Raw genomic sequence first — 16199 nt, 5'->3', positions numbered from 1 at the left:
CACTAATTATATCCAGGTGAGTGCTTTGTATGGATAGACAAAAAGGTAAAAATCACCAAACAAATGTAGGTTAAAAATGTCACTCCAGACTAAATATTCATGGATTTTTAAATTGTAGAGACAGATTATTATCTTAATCCACTGACTTTCTGAGGAGATCAAATTTTTAGAGATAAACGTCTGGTTTCCCAAAACGGTGGTGGATATTCATGCAAATCCTGCACCTGACATTAGTTTCAACCGTAGAGAAATTCATTTTCACATACAGATGGTCTAGTGCAAGGAAATGTTGACACTCAGCCAGTTTTCTCTGTATTTCCTATAAATTTGTCTCTTTTTTAAAAAACACTTTTAATTGGAAGTTAGTTCTTAGAGTAACATCATCTCACACTTCTGAGGTCAGATTTCCTTTTATTTGCTCAAGCTGCCTTTCTTGGGCTTCCATGAGGTGACAAATATATTTATAAATAAATATATAATGTCTTATATATTTTAATTTAATGATTAAGCCTGTTTTAGTCCATCCCAGCTTTTCAGATTTGTTAAGCTATTTGGGGCTTTGTTTCCCTTGTTTATTTTCCTAACGAAAGTCAGATCCACTGAATAAATTGCTAGCTAATCTGTTCCTCAGTTTGAAGTGCACATCAATGGAGCAGGTACTACAGCATTTTTACTGACATTAGAGGGGATGGTAGAAAATATGGGGCTGTATAACCAATCATAAAAGAGCTCCAATTCCAGCTAGCAAATTTGAAATCAAATGACAATACTTTTCCAATTCACAGAATATTTTTTGTAGCTTAGTAATGTTTGCTACAATTAATGTCTACCTATTATGCATTTAAAATTAACGTGGAATTTTATTTCAATGATAAGTACTTTTCAAGTGTAGCCACTAATTGATTCCAGTTTAACATTTTGTATGAATAGACAGATAAGACACAAAAACACCCACAGATTCTCTGGGTTTTCCTACTGGATGCCCACCATTCTAGTATGGTATACCTGAATATAAATCACCATAGCGCCATCCAGATAAAGGCTATTAGGGAGTTTTTGTAGGAAATAAATGGTATACAAGGTCAAAGTATTACATTGTGATAGGTTCGAGAGCAACTCTCCAGGGAAAAAGTCATGATTTTGTGGAGAAGGAGTGTAGGATATGTAGGACTGAACAAAAAAGATAACCCAGAAAGAAGTCTGGCCAGAGACAGAGGTTTGCCCATTTAATATGTCCAGTAAAGTGAGAGAGGGAAAGGAGGGCAGGGTAAGGTCTCAAGTGACTTGGAAAAGAAATATGTAAGAACTTTCTAATCCCATCAGCTGACTAAAAATGGAACAAGCTGTCTAGTAAAAAGTTGTGTGTGTCTACTGGTAGAAATAACCCAGTCAAGAGCGATGCTGTCCATGGAATTCATATACTCAGTAGAAGATAAAGCTAATGTTTCCTGAGACATGTGCTGTGATCCACAATTATATTGCTGATGAACCAGTGGATGAACTGTGTGCAAGGTACCGCAATACAGTTGATTGCTCTGCAATGATACATTACTCTTTTTGGTAACTGTGGTGATTTGGGGGAAGTTTTAAATGAACCAATATATTTCTTTATGGGAAGATTATGTAACACTTTCTAGTGATTTTTAAGTCCCATTTTTAGAAAATCATTTTCTGCTAGTAGAGATCATAAAAGTCAAACTTAATCTCAGCTTGAGATTTTATATATATACACACAGAGAGAGCAGAATCATTAAATGAAGTAGGATAATTAAAAGCTGTATGTTTCACCAATAATTTTTGGGATGGTATTGATTTCTCAGGTTCTGTGGCATGATAAAAGCCTCATTCTACGGATCTGGTTTAGTGTGTTCAATATATTTTACACTGATTTATCAAAAGAAATAATCCCCGGTACCGATAAAAAGGAAAAAGACAAAAAAAAAAAAAAAAAAAAGAAATGACTTGTACAAATTGTGATCAGAGCAGTATGTTTGCTTCAGTGAAGTGAGTAGTAACTGGAGAGCCTAAAGTTGCTTTTGTTAGTTAAATAAAGAAAAAATTACCTTGATTTTGTGAGACTCTTTTATTGTTCACCTTCCAGAAGCAAATCAAACAAAAATTCTGAACTTTTATTCTTACTACTGCTGACTTAATTTGTGTAATCAACTTAGTTTTTGTACCAGAAAATAGTGTAATGATTAGCACATACTTTCATATGCTAAATTTGCAGTAAAATTTTCAGATTTTTAAATTATGAGACCATTTTGTGAACTTACCTTACAAAGTAGGTATGTCCCATGAATGAAAATTTTGCTAAAGGGATGCATTTTTATGAAAATTTTATTAATTGGATGCATTTTATGAAATGACAAAATTTCCAATGGACTTCAAAAGACTTAGGAAAATACCAGAAATCTGGGAAAGTGTCACTTTGGGGAAGGTTAATGCATACTTGTGATCAATATCATTTATTATCAGCAGAATGGCAGAGCCCAATAAATAATTCACTTTCCAAAGGCCCCGCTGATACCTCTCAAACCCCTGTGTCATCGTCAGCATTATTTAAAAGATGGCACTGAAGGTAACATCTGGGAGCCAGTTCCTCATTTAATTAAATTATCCTGTAATGAAATCTTCCGTAATGAGATTAATTTTAATTATTAATCAGGAGTTGACATGGGCACAAGGCATCATGCATAATACATGACAGGCTTTGTCTGTTCCATTTCTATGAAAGACCTACTTTACTGTAACCGTGCTTTTTTGCAGTCATGCTGAGTCCTCACATTGTGGTCACCCAAGAAGCTGGCTTGCTTTTTATTTCAGAACCTCGGGAGAAAAGAACTGTTCAGATCTTCTTAATTTGCATTCAAAATCTGTGCACATGTAGTGTGCTCATTAACTTGCAGTAGAAGCAACTTCAATTTTCAAGAGATTTTGAAGATGATGAAGTTAGGGGGAAAAAGTTTGTAATTTGAGATGTCTCGAAACAAAATTTCTTCTCTGTGAGCCCAAAGTAGTTGTTGGCAGCATATTTTTAGGCTCTGTTATGTTGTAGCCTAACAACATGTGGCATGGATGGTCTGTCAGCTGCTGATCTCCCCAGATCTACCTCAGTGAGGGTCACTGCCTCTAACTGGAAAGAGGGTTCTGCCAAGAAAATGGACCCCCATTCATTGGAAACTCAGCAGTGTCCAGTAATGGACAACATGTGGCCACCAGACTGAAGCCTTCTCCAAGACTGGCTATATTTGCTTGGTTTTTGTGACTGTCCTTTCTCTTAATTGCATGAAAGGAAGATGATCATAAATTTTTTGTAGCTTTGGAAGCCAAAGATTAGGATTCAAATTTACAAAAAAGCAAAGGGAATATTAAAAAGAAAAAGAGGCGCCCTGTTGACCATCTCATCTCACTTGGTTAAAACTCTTCAATGGTTTCCTAATTATATTCAGACTAAAATCCGGTACCTTAATAAGGCCTACAAAGCTCTGCCACTTCTTCAGCTTCTCTTAAATCCGCTTGTGCAGTCTGCTGCCACTTCTTGCCATGCTTGTGCCTTCTCCTCACCATGACACTTCCTATGCTGTCTGATCGCTGTAACACTAGTTTCAGAGCTAGAAGATACCAAGGTTTTTCCTACATGCCATCTTTCTTTCTTCAGTCCCTTCCATTCCTTTTTCTGAGTCTTTCTCATATGTGCTCCTGATCATCCTTCAGATCTTAACTTAAATGTCATTTCCTCTGGGAAGTGTTTCCAGAAGTCTCAGTCTGATTTCTTTCTGCTTTAGTTTCTTATGACATCTTCATGGATTCATTGAATATTGTGTTATATTATTTTAGATCCATCGTGCACCAGGCAGCTTTTGTTCTCCTTCCAATAACTTACCCAACCGCATAATTCCACAGGCCTCTCCTGTGGTCATTTCTCTCTCCTGCAGTGCTTGGTGTAGAGTGTTAATGATACTTGAAAAGTGAATGAAGACATCAGAGATGAGAATTTCTTAATCTGACAGACTTTAGAATGAGTTTCCACAAGAGGCAGTGCTTTTTCATTCATGAAAATATTTGAGGCTGGGGCAGGACAATCCTGAGTTAGCATTTGCCACTGGAGAAGGCATCCAAATATCAGAAAAGAAGTTGAAAATAGATAGCTATAACACTTTTCTCCAATTCTGTGGGATGGCAGTTCTAACATCTACAAAATAATCAAATTTCCTTAAAAATTGATTATAACATTAAAACTTTTTGGTTATAGACTTCCAGTATTCGCTTTCTTGGAGACACTGGATAATTCTCTAATTTATTTAAGCATTTATTGAGAATATGATGTGCAAATCAGACTACTGGCTCAGTGGCAATGGTTAACATAAAATAATCCCCTGGAATTCTTTCTTCAATTTGTTTTGTGCTAATTATGTTACTGAGAATACTTGACTAAATATATTGGAATGATAATGAAGGTATAGAAAACTGAAAGTAAATAACACAGTAATTACAGTGAGCAGTATCATATTCTAAAATCTGATTCAGTTGTACTATAAATTTTGTGTCATTACTATATAATGACAGAAAATTGTCAGATCATTAATCTTGCCCTCTTAAAAAATTCCTTTACCATTCACAGTCTTTTTGGTGGGCTTCATATATACTGAGGAAGTCTTTCTTTTTAATTGGTAAAATTCCATTGCTGTCTGTTATCTCTCCATCTTGACCACTTAGTGTAATTAAAAAGACAGAGCAAAAGAACGTTGAGCCTTCTTTAAAGTTTTCTAGTCTAGTTTGGTGTTTCAGTCAGCCACAGTAAGTGGGTCTTAGAGACGGTATTTCCTGTACAGCTTTATGGCTTTAAATTTATAAGATAGCAGACATTCAAATAGCAGATGCATATGCTAAAAGCAAAGCATCTTTTCTTCTATCTGATTTTACAAGACCAGCTTGTCCTTGATATGTCTCCAGTGCACAAAGGGACATAATTCACATAACTATTTCCTCACATTCCTTGTGCCTAAGAGAAGAGAATCAAGCTTTCAGTATTTGCAACCAGAGATTTAAAACAGTTCAGAGCAGAATGGAACTTTTCTTTCAACAGGATCTGTTTGCACGCAGGTTGGTAGTTACACTTTCAGAGCAGACTTTTTTTCTTTTTTGGTTCTTGAGGGGTATCTGGAAATTGTATTAGTAATTGTGATTAGCAGGCTCTGCCTGAATGTATTTTCCTGCTAAATATGTGTCCAGTTGGCATGTGTCACCAGGGCTGAACATTTTAGCACAAACTAGAAGCCGTATTGTGTACCTATCTGATCCCTGTTAGCAAGGGGAAAAAATCGACTGCCCCTCACCAAATTCTCTATAAAAGAAAAAGGCTATTTTTATTAAGGTTATAAGATGTACTTTGAATGTATTGGTGAGTATACATGTATATGTTAGCTACCTCTTTAAAGAATATTTTGCGGTTCATTTGGTTATGGTTGAGGATTTGTGTTTATTGCTGAAACTTAGCCACCAACTGAGCTACATACATTTCTAGCCAATAAATAAATACCCTGTAGCTAGTTTTAGGTTGTCATCCAGCTCTGACTGTTTTATGTAGACTTTGCTAGGGTACTAAATGTTTGTTACAGTACAGTTTTTTAATTTCACCAAAGAAAAGGGAATTATTTTAGGCACTACTGATAATTTGGTAAAGCCATTCTGCATTTCTGTATTTTTACCCCAAAGGCAGTCTATTGACTGAAATCACTAATTGTTTTTTGAAATTAAAAAACATCAAAATAACTGGAGGAGTGTTTCAGCAATGTGATTTTTTATGCTTAAGATTTTCTCTATTGTTTTTTATTTCTATTTGTTTATTTATTTTTCCTAATTGTTAAAGGACTGAGTTCTCAAGACTTCAATTATATTTTAGACTTTTTTCTAGACACTTGCATCTTGTTTTTAACAGATCCTAAAGACAAAAATGTGTAGTAACACCTTTCATCAAGTTAATGCTAGTGTGTGTGGCAGACATTTAACAGATTCCATTCTTGCCCTCATGTGGCTTGCTGTCAAATTAAAACAGGGCTAAAGCAAATTGTCATGCTACTAAATATAAAATCTAGCTGTCTTTTACATGCAACAAAATTAAGTAAGTGAAGTTTTTCTCGAAGGAAGAGTTTGATAGAAGACCAAAACTGCTGAGTAGAGGTTAAAGAGAGACACTTGTAGGAATATTCTGGAGAGTTTTCACACTTCCTCAGGGCAGGAGCGTGCTGCATGGGAGATGAAGCTCTGAGAGCCTAGAAAAGCATGAAGTACAATAGAGCGGTCCAGGCAAAGAGTGGTCAGTACAGCTGGCTCTTATAGGCCAGGGGAAGCTTGTTTTCATCCCATAAAAGCAGTGGAAAGCTCTTAAAATATTACAGTGAGGAAGACTGAGTGAGATTTTAAAAAGGTGACTGTGACTTCACTATATAGAATGTGAGTCGGAGACATTAGTAAAGAATTTGAAATAATGATTTTGCTTTACTGTTAACATCGGAGGAAAAAATTAAAACTTAGCAGTGCTTGGGGCCAGAGTTTGTTTTGGGGGTCTATCAAGTATAAAAATGATATGATGAGCTTTTAAAGAGAAAAGGTTTATTTTTGCTCAACTTTTAGAAGTTTTGGGCCGTGATCAGTTGGCCTCTTTGCTTTGGCTTGTGGCAGCACATCACGACAGAATGTACAGCAGGGTATGATGTTTGCCTCCTGACTGAGAAGCAAAAGAGATCAAGAGAAAGGAGCTGCGGTCCCACTGCCTCCTTCAAGGGCATGCTGTCAATTACGGAACACCTCCCGGTGGGCCCTTTCTCTTACAGCTTCCATTACCGCCCAATATCAGCAAATGGATGACCTGGCTTTTACCTTGTGGACTTTGGAGGACACATAATATCCAACCAAAGCACATGGCATGGAGGAAATGATGAAAGCCAACATTTCCCAATGTGCAACTGGTTGGGATATCCATACCACAAACCAAAAATATTAGATAAATACTCATTGGTGAATAGAACATTCTTAACATTGCCAAAATGTCACCCTGAATATTTTTTACTTTCTAGAGGATAAAAATTGTAACTTTCCAGTGTTGAGATGTGAGATATCAACACTTTAACCAAAGGATTAATATGAAAATTTCACAAATGATAAGCCAACCTGATATCATTGGTTTTGTGATGTGATGTGATATGAAATAGGCAACCTCATCCTGAAAGTAGTTGTGCAGAAGAAGAAAAAGAAACTGTGTTTAACTTGACCGTAATAAAATCATCAGCCTAACTCTAGATTTGTAAGAGAGTATAAGAAATAGAGAGTGAGTTAAATGACAGTGTAGGATGAGATTTCTACGTGAATCATGGGCTGGAAGTTTCAGAAATTTGTTTACACAGATAAAAAGCTAGCAAGGCTGTTCAATGTTAAAAGAAACTACAAAAAAGGTAACAAACTGTCTCATAGAAATCTTGACTGCATTTTGGTTTTAAAAGTCTGAAAGACTTTTATTCAAAAAATGGGGATATTGAAAGATTTTATGACACTGTTAATTTTCATAGGTTTGATAGAGACTATTCTTAGTAGATGACACTTTAAGTGTGAAATGTGATATATGCAATTTATCTCCAAATTATTTAGCAGCAATGAAAAATGTGAGATAGAAAAATGCAGAAAAATGGGAAGAATTATGAAATCTTGGGTGAGAATAGCTAAGTATTCTTTACATCTGTCTTTCAAATGCTTTCACCCCGTGGCAGTTTTGGACTGGTGAGAGGACAGTGGCACACTGGATAGTTCCTTGGGCCAGATCTGGTCTCATGAATTTCTGTTCTTGGTAAACTACCCTTGGCAAGCTTTTCTTATCAAGTCAGGAAATGATTGCTTGCACCCAGAAGCCCAAATCTGCCAGGCTCACCAGGTTCTGAGTACACGTGGTGCCGAGTCTCGGCAGTGTGTGTGTGTGTGAGTGTGTGTGTGTGTGTGTGTGTGTGTGTGTGTGTGATGTGGTGTGAGTCTCAAATCACACACAGCTCCAGAGAGAGCCAGGGACATGGAGCTGATCTGTAACTACTATGAATAAGAGTTTTCGTGCCTATTCTAAACAACATGGAATGAATGGCTTTGGAACACCAATTAAAGAGGTTATTTCAATAGATCCAATCATGGATGAGGGATAGGTTTGTACTGGGTTCATGGTGATGAGAGAGAGAAGCAGAAGCTATGAGCAGTAAATGGATTTTAAGAGGTCAGAAGTGACCAGACTTAATATCACATTGCTACCGAAGAGTAACCAGAAGGTATTGAGATGACACCTAGATTTCTGGCTTGTGTAACTGAAAGAATGTTGTCACAATGCAACAGAGGATCAGAACTCAGAAAGTGGACACATTTATAAAGAAAAACCCAAAGTTTGACTTTAGACATCTTGAGTTCTGAGATATTTTCAGAAGTAAAAGCAGAAAGCATCACTGACTATTTTGTGTAGTCAGGCGTAATGTACCTGGAAAAACAGGTCTTCAGAAGGTACTGTAGTACATTTATTTTGCACAAAATAACACTAATTTGGTGTACTTCCCTCACAATACTCACAAATTTCCACACAACTAAATGATGAATTCTTTCAATAAGCATACTTCTATGCTTATTTCTCATGAAACTATACCACGTAAAATATATGAGCTATTCATTTATTTCAGATTTTCTCCAGATATCAAAGTAGCAGTAAATCTTTCTAGAGATCAGAGAAAGCCAAATATTTATTTCAGAGTTTATCTTGAAAACCAGAGTTTTCTAATTATTAGCTAAAAATGCCAAAGTACTTTTATTATAAGTAAGAGTTCACTAAGTGGTGAGTCTTCTAGAGCTTTCAGTGATGAAATAGCCCACTGTGACATGTGTGTCGGAGGTTTGCCATCCCTGTAGTAGATGTTCACTTTAGAAATGTTAAAAAAAATTGCAAGGAGTAAAGGGAAAGCAAAGAGTCATTTTACTTCTATGTGATATAGAAAATTCATACTCATTTACAACTTAAATTCTCTTTGTACCTTACATGCAGTGAATGAAATTCTTACTTTTTCTAACAGCTGTGTACATTTTATTCTGTTTATTCAGCAAGTGGTAGGTGGTTGGTTTGATTTCTATCACTTCATTTCAGTGTGCATGTATATTTTAGGGTGGTTTTGTCAAAAGGATTCTACTTATTTATAGTGACAGAAATTTATAAAAAATAAGTCTTTAATTTTTATTTTTAGAAGCCAGTGCAATACCATAAGGATTCAGCCTCTATTAAAGTTTATTTCACAATGGAGTATTATTCTGCTGTAAAGAAGGAACTTGAGTCATTTGTAGGAAGATGGATGCACTTTGAGACCATAATGTTAAATAAAGTAAATCAGACACCCAGTTTAAATATCACGTGTTCTCTTAGATGAGGAACCCAAAATACAAACAAAGAGCAAAACAAAAGATGGATAATAAGGAACAGAGAGATGTTTTACAAAAGGGAAAGAGACTAAGAGATGGAGGGGAGAGAGGGAGAGGATTACAAACACACACACACACACACACACACACACACACACACACACAGAACTGAGGTGTGTTACGTATATGTGTCAACTCCCCATGAAGAAGGTGATCATTATGTACTAAAAACTTGTTCTAATAAAACAAAGCTCAGTCCAAGTGCTGTTAAGTTGTATCTACAAACAAATGATAAAGTAATTCAGCATAAATAGGTTGACCCTGTAACAGGTCTTTGCTTATATTGTGCTTTTAAACACCAATTGCAGTGCTTTAAAGCAGTTCCTTGTGACACAATGAAAGGCCCGCTTGGTGGTGCGCAGCTTAGTCACAGTGTGATGGGTACAGACGAAGTAATAGTTCTAGTTCTTGCTAAGACTAAATACTGCATATAACATACCTGGACACACAAATGAGCACAAATTACTTTTTTTGATTTATCAGAAATAGGTGGGTGGATTATGTGCTAAAAATATAAACTCTTAAGAATCATGCTATGAACGTGGCGTAGTGCTGTCATAAATGCACTGTTACTGCAATTTTATTGCTCTCAGAAGACTTTATAAGGTGCCGAAAATCAATGCAAGGATGCAGGGTGAGGTAAGGGAAGTCTGTGCGGGGCATCAGGAGAGTTGGCTTCTGTGAAAAATGAGCAAGACTGTCTGTTGATGAAATCATCATTCGGGGGAATCTGGATACAGCTTCTTACGGGACTGGTTAGACGGATGAGACAGCTCAAGACAGTGAGGCTTGTAAGCCCAGATTTGCTCAGGCTTCCGAAAGAGGTGAGTTCACATACCTTGCCTGGGGACCGAGTGGGGTGATGAGCTGTATCTTCAGAGTATCCCAGCAGATGTGCACACACCTGTGAGTGTTCATGCTGCCTTTAGAGACCAGAAGGTGTATAGTGAGTGTGGATAGATCGAACTGGTATAAATGGACAGAAGTATTGCAGAACCATCACGGGAAAGTATCAAATTGGGAAAATATGAAAGCATGTGTCTCCAAAGCAGATGTTGTGCCTGGAGAGGGGAGGGAAATACGCAAGATAAAGGAGGCAAAAGATCATTCTGCTTATTGGAAGGTTGTCCTCCAGAAGGACGATTAGGCATTCTTGACAGCCTGATGAAACAGAACAGAGAGAAGGAGGCTGTGGTCTGGGGTTGAGACAGAGGGTTCAGTAATACAAAACAAAAAATGAGGTGTTTGAAATGATACAAAGAGAAACATTTGTATTTAAAGAGGGCCTGCTGACAGCTCCAAATTTGGTAGGTTGATGGATAAATTCTGACAAGGTGACAAGGTGCAGGTAGGTGTTTATAGGTAGCTTGAGTGGAGAGGATGCAGGGACATTGCTTTGAGGCAGTTGAGGGACTGTGCTTACAAAGCAGGAACTGTTTTTTTTTTTTTAAGAGAATAAAACAAAAGAGGACAGAACAAAGATCAGAATAGAACAGTGTAAACAACACAGCACTTCACAACAAGACAACCGGATATTAAGAGTACCTACCATAAAGTCTCTTTGAAGTAGTTGAACATACCTTCACACACAATAGTGTCAAACATAATAGAAGAGTATAACACGGGGCGGGGATTTAGCTCAGCGGCATAAGCACCTGCCTTGCAAGCAGGCAGTCATGAGTTCAATCCCCGGTACTGATAAAAAGTTAAAAAAAAAAAAAAAAAAAAAAAGAAGAGTATAACACCATTCATGGGAATAAAAGTATTACAGGACATTCAAAACCAAATAACAAAAATGAACAATGGCTTCTATAATGTGTTATTTTCCATAAAAAATTGTTTATACACATATTAAAATCCAGGAAGACACACATGATTGAACCAATGGAAGTAGAAGAACAAAAGCATGGTAGGACTTCAAAGCAAGATGTACTAAATCAGCCATGGCTGCCATAGTGTCTTGTTTTCTTCAAACTAGCTGTTTATACCATCACGCATAATAAAATCAAACAAAACGGAATAAAACCATTCCAACCAATGAATGAAAACATTATAAGGCTTCAAAGCAATATAATAGGGAACCATGATTACCATAAGATCTTATGTACTCTTATCATTTCTTACATTAGGGAAACTAAAGGTATTTATACATGTGAGTTTGATTTATTTCACTTATGAGTATGGTCTCAAGTTGCATCCATTTATTTATAAATATCTCAATGTGATCATTCTTTATAGCTGAGTAGCACTCCACTGCATAGAAATATCATTACTTTTTTATCTATTCCTCAGTTGATGGGCACTTAGGTTGTTTCCAAGATCTAACTATTAAAAATTGTGCTGCTGTGAACATGGGTGCACATATCTCACTGTGGTATGATGTTTTCAGTTCTTCTGGGAATATGCCTAGAAGTGGAATAGCTGGGCTGAATGGGACTTCCAATACCAGCTTTTTGAAGAATCTCCAAACTGACTTCCATAGTGGCTGCACCAGTCTACACTCCCAACAACAGTGCAGGAGAGTTCCTCTTCCCCCACAGCCTCTCCAGCATTTGTTGTTGGTAGTTAACTGTTAATACTGTGATGTTGACTCATCACAGACAGTGGCCAAGGACGGTTTACAGAAGTGTGTGAAGTCGTCGCTAAAGCCTTGTACATTTGAAAGTTTGATGCTGCAGTTGGTATAATTTATTAAACAGTGGCACTAAAAGTTGAGAGATGTGAAAGACTCAGAGAAAGCAATGTGAAACAACACTGGAAGTCGTTTCCTTTAAAGGAAACGCGTTAAAGAAAATGCATCTCCAATGTGAAGACTATAATAGGCTTAATAAGTTAAAGTATAGGCACAAATTCAGCTCGTATTCTTTCTGTTTGCTGAATGGATTGTGATTATAGACAGAAAAATGAAATTTAAAAGTGAAGCAAAGGTGTTTAGTTCCATGTTCCATCTGCCAAACTGATTTGGGGCCACACTTCTGGATTCAAGAATTGTTCTTCTTCTGCCATAATCCCTATACATTTTTCCCCCCAATACACAGGATTGAACTGAGGGCCTTCTCACCGAGCTACTGTCTCCCCAGCCCTTTTTATAGTTTGATTTTGAGATGGTGTCTCATTATCACTAACTTGTCCAGCCTCAGCTACAAGTTAAAATCCTCTTCCGCAGCCTTCCGTCCTGGTATCACAGACGTGCACTAACACACGTGGCTTGAATACACACAATTTTTAGTCAGAGCCTGTGCTTTGATGTCGACTGTGGTCAAGATCCTAATTTTTTTCTTTTTTGCTTTTCTGTAGTATTCCCCCCCCCCCGACCCCCCGCCCAAGATCGCCTGGCCATCTGTTGGCTGTCTTTACTCAGATTTTCAGCAGTTTCTCCAAAACGCTTCTTGGAAGATTAAAATACCTTGTCTTAAAGTATGTATTTGGGTTTGGAATCCAGGCTTCATAGTCAGCACCCACACCAGAGCAAGTATGACTGTAGGAGCAGTTAGAGTTTGGCCCTATGATATGTAACTTCTGTTTAAAACCCAGCCATGAGCAAGTCATGAACAAGTCACTGTCTTCAGAGTACATCCATGCTAGAAGGGCCCCGCCACGCCTCTGAGGCTGACGTGGTGCACGGTAGACTTACTCTTCCCCTGTGTGCCATTGTCCTGCTCCATGCCTTTATTCACCTGGCAGCCAGAGTGTTTCTTTTGAAAACTTAAATCAGGTATGTCAGGCTTCTGTTCTTATCTTCCAATGGCTTCCTATGTGACTCAGAGTAAACACCAAGGCTTTTACTGGCCTAAGGGGCTCCATCTCCTAAGTTTCCCTGCTCCCGCTGACCTCAGCTCTGAGTGCCCTTGCTCAGTCTCACCCCCCCACACACACCTGTTGGCCTCCCCACTGTTCTGCTGTTCTCCAGCAAGTCTTCCTGCTCCCCCACCCCAGCACATCTTTCTTCAGGAATGTTCACCTCGCACACGCACTGAGACTGCCTTTCCTCCTGTCTCCGAATCTCGGATAAACATCACTTTAGTGTGATCGCATCCTCCCTTAGTGAGGTCCCTGACCCTCTGTATCCTGCTGCATTTTCTTTAACACTTACACCATCTGATGTGCCATATCTTTTCCTTGTTCATTTATATATTGCTTTCATTTTGCTCCAGGTATATAAATATATGCACCAAAAAGAGTTTTTAATTTTATTTGTTCATACATTATCTCTTGAGTGCCTATAAAATAACTAGAACATGCTAAGTATCCATTAAGTGTTACTGGGATCAATCAGTGCTTGGATGGACAGGTGAATGAATTTGTATTATGTAATCATTTCAATTAAAGCCAAGATTTACACTCATGCCACATTGTGTTCAATGTCACTATCCTTTCCTGCTTTATTCTGTGAACTAATCTGAGAGATGTGGATGAAACATTAACAGTGGAGCTCTTGAAGATGTCCACTATAAATTAAATTTTAAATCCCAGATATATTTAGCTTCGTGAATTTCCAAATAAAAATAGCCTGATAAATTCTAGGTTAATGGTATAAAACTGAATTGAATTTAGAGAATTCTTTGCCATCATTGAAACAAAGGACTTTTGCAATAGTTGAATTAAAAAAAAAAAACACATTGACTCACCCGTGAATAGCTGGGGAGAGCAGGATTTCTAGATAAGCAAGACAAAAAATTTCCACTGTTTCTCACCAACTATGTAGCTAATGGGGATGGTGGCTTTAAGCCAACTACCACTTAAGGGGAAAAAAAGCTTACCATTCAACAAGTGAAATAGTGTGGAATGGATAGCATCTATTGAAATTGGATTTTCAGCAGTCTCTCCAAGTGACTGAATAAATTTTTCAGCCCATTTACTTTTTTTTAAAAACATGTCTTCTCATGGTCAAATTCAGGATTAATTATATGCCAGGATGTGGTTGAATGCTACTGAAATGTTTTAAAAAATTTTTGAATGGTCATTTGAAGCATCTTGGGGCACTTCAGGGGCTCACTAACCTGGGAGCATCATGTTAAGAATGACATAACTGACAACAGGCCAGTTTATGTCCAGACCATAAAATGACAGAAAGCAAGTTTAAGTTGAGAGTGATCTACATTGGTAACCACCTCTGTGGGTTTCTTCTGTGGTCACAGAGTTGCTGTCATGGAATCATTTTGGATAAGGGTTGATAATTAACTTTTTCTTTTTATCCAATGGGGCTGACTGGAATCTAAAGATGAAGTCTAGCCAGTAAATAACTAAGGTAAAGGGCCGACCCATCTACTGAAGAACTTTACAAAGCCTAGACATACATTTAGGGTAAAGGGGCTGAATTTCAGGATAATTTGTGGACCAAACTAAGGGAAGGAACCACAGATTTAGATTAGCTCAGTCAATGGGCAAGGGAAAGGAATTTCTTAATAAGCATCTATGCTTTGGTCATTCATTGTTGAGGAGTATATATATTAATGAGTATATTGCTGTGGTCCAGTGTAAAGTACTCAATGTATTGTGTGTAGTTTTGTATATTTTTCTGGGATTGACTGAATGTAACTTGAGATATGTTGAATTTACCTTACACACTAGTTTTTTATAGCATTTTAAAAAATTGGGCCCTGGCTAGTTGCAATAGATATTGACATGAGGAACTGGGATTTCTGCAATCTGTATTGGATTCATCAAATAGCTTCATATAAACTAAAACATACAAATTTATTTTTAAAGTGAAAATTACCTGGTAATTTGGTGCTAATCTTTCTTTATGATGGTACAAATTTGATTCCTAAGCATATACTCTTAATAGCTTTATTTTGAACATTCTTATCTCTGTTAGACATTAATCATTGTGAGCTTGATAGAAATCGGTTATTCTTAATTTATTTCATACGTTATAGACAAGTGAAAAGTTGCCAGAAATATGAAAAGTTAGAGATCAATGGTTATTTTGAGTTACTTGATTTCTTAGTATCATCGGTTTCTGCTCAGAAAGTGGCAGATAAATGGATCTTTTTTTGAAATCTTCCCCCTTTCTTTTACTTTAGATCTCTTCCTGGCTTTCATTTCCTACTTACTTCTACATTTTTACCCTGTCCTTACCCTTCTCCATCAGGAACTTCAGGCTTGTATTTTCCTTCATTTGCTCTTTCTTGGCAGTGGACATTGAAATGACCCTGGGATTCAGCTTCATCCAGTAACCCTGGCCCTTGCTGCTGTTGTTAATGTCATGGCTTCACTGGATTTCCCAGCCTAGTCCTGCCCTAGTTCAGTCCTTCCACCACGCCCGCCCCCAGCAGCTCTGTCCCCTCACTGCCCCATATACACTGTGCTAAACTATTGTGAGGCTCCTTTTGTTTTAAACTGGCTTAACATAAACTATTAATATGAATAACACTTCACCATTTACAAAATGTTTACATATTTCTCTTTCTCTTTTGAGCAGTGATTGCTATTTTAAAACAGAAAAGAAGCATGAGTTAAGAGGACAAATATATTCTTCATAAATATTTATACATATTCTATATGTAGAAAAGAATTCACATGTTGCTTAGGAACATTTGCTTTGTGATAGGATGAGAGATCACATGTATATGAACTTTTTCTTAGTGTATGTTTAACATTAATTGCCTATCAGTTGGGTGTTACTCTGAAAGTCTTACGGTTTGATACACATTATCAGTAAATTTTATTCATTGCTAGATAAATCATTACTTTTGAGACATTTG

General features: G+C 37.2%; 1 protein-coding gene across 9 annotated transcripts in view; it reads left to right on the top strand.

Annotated features, from left to right (window-relative positions):
* Eya4 (EYA transcriptional coactivator and phosphatase 4) overlaps positions 1-16199 on the top strand; it is a 259542-nt gene that overhangs the window by 75180 nt on the left and 168163 nt on the right. The window lies entirely within an intron of this gene.

Source organism: Cavia porcellus, unplaced genomic scaffold, assembly GCF_034190915.1.
Source record: "Cavia porcellus strain 051 isolate PalLab524CR breed Dunkin Hartley unplaced genomic scaffold, mCavPor4.1 scaffold_22, whole genome shotgun sequence".
Classification (NCBI taxonomy): domain Eukaryota; kingdom Metazoa; phylum Chordata; class Mammalia; order Rodentia; family Caviidae; genus Cavia; species Cavia porcellus.
The sequence above is the reverse complement of the archived record's forward strand: the minus strand, read 5'-3'. Positions and strand labels throughout refer to the sequence as shown.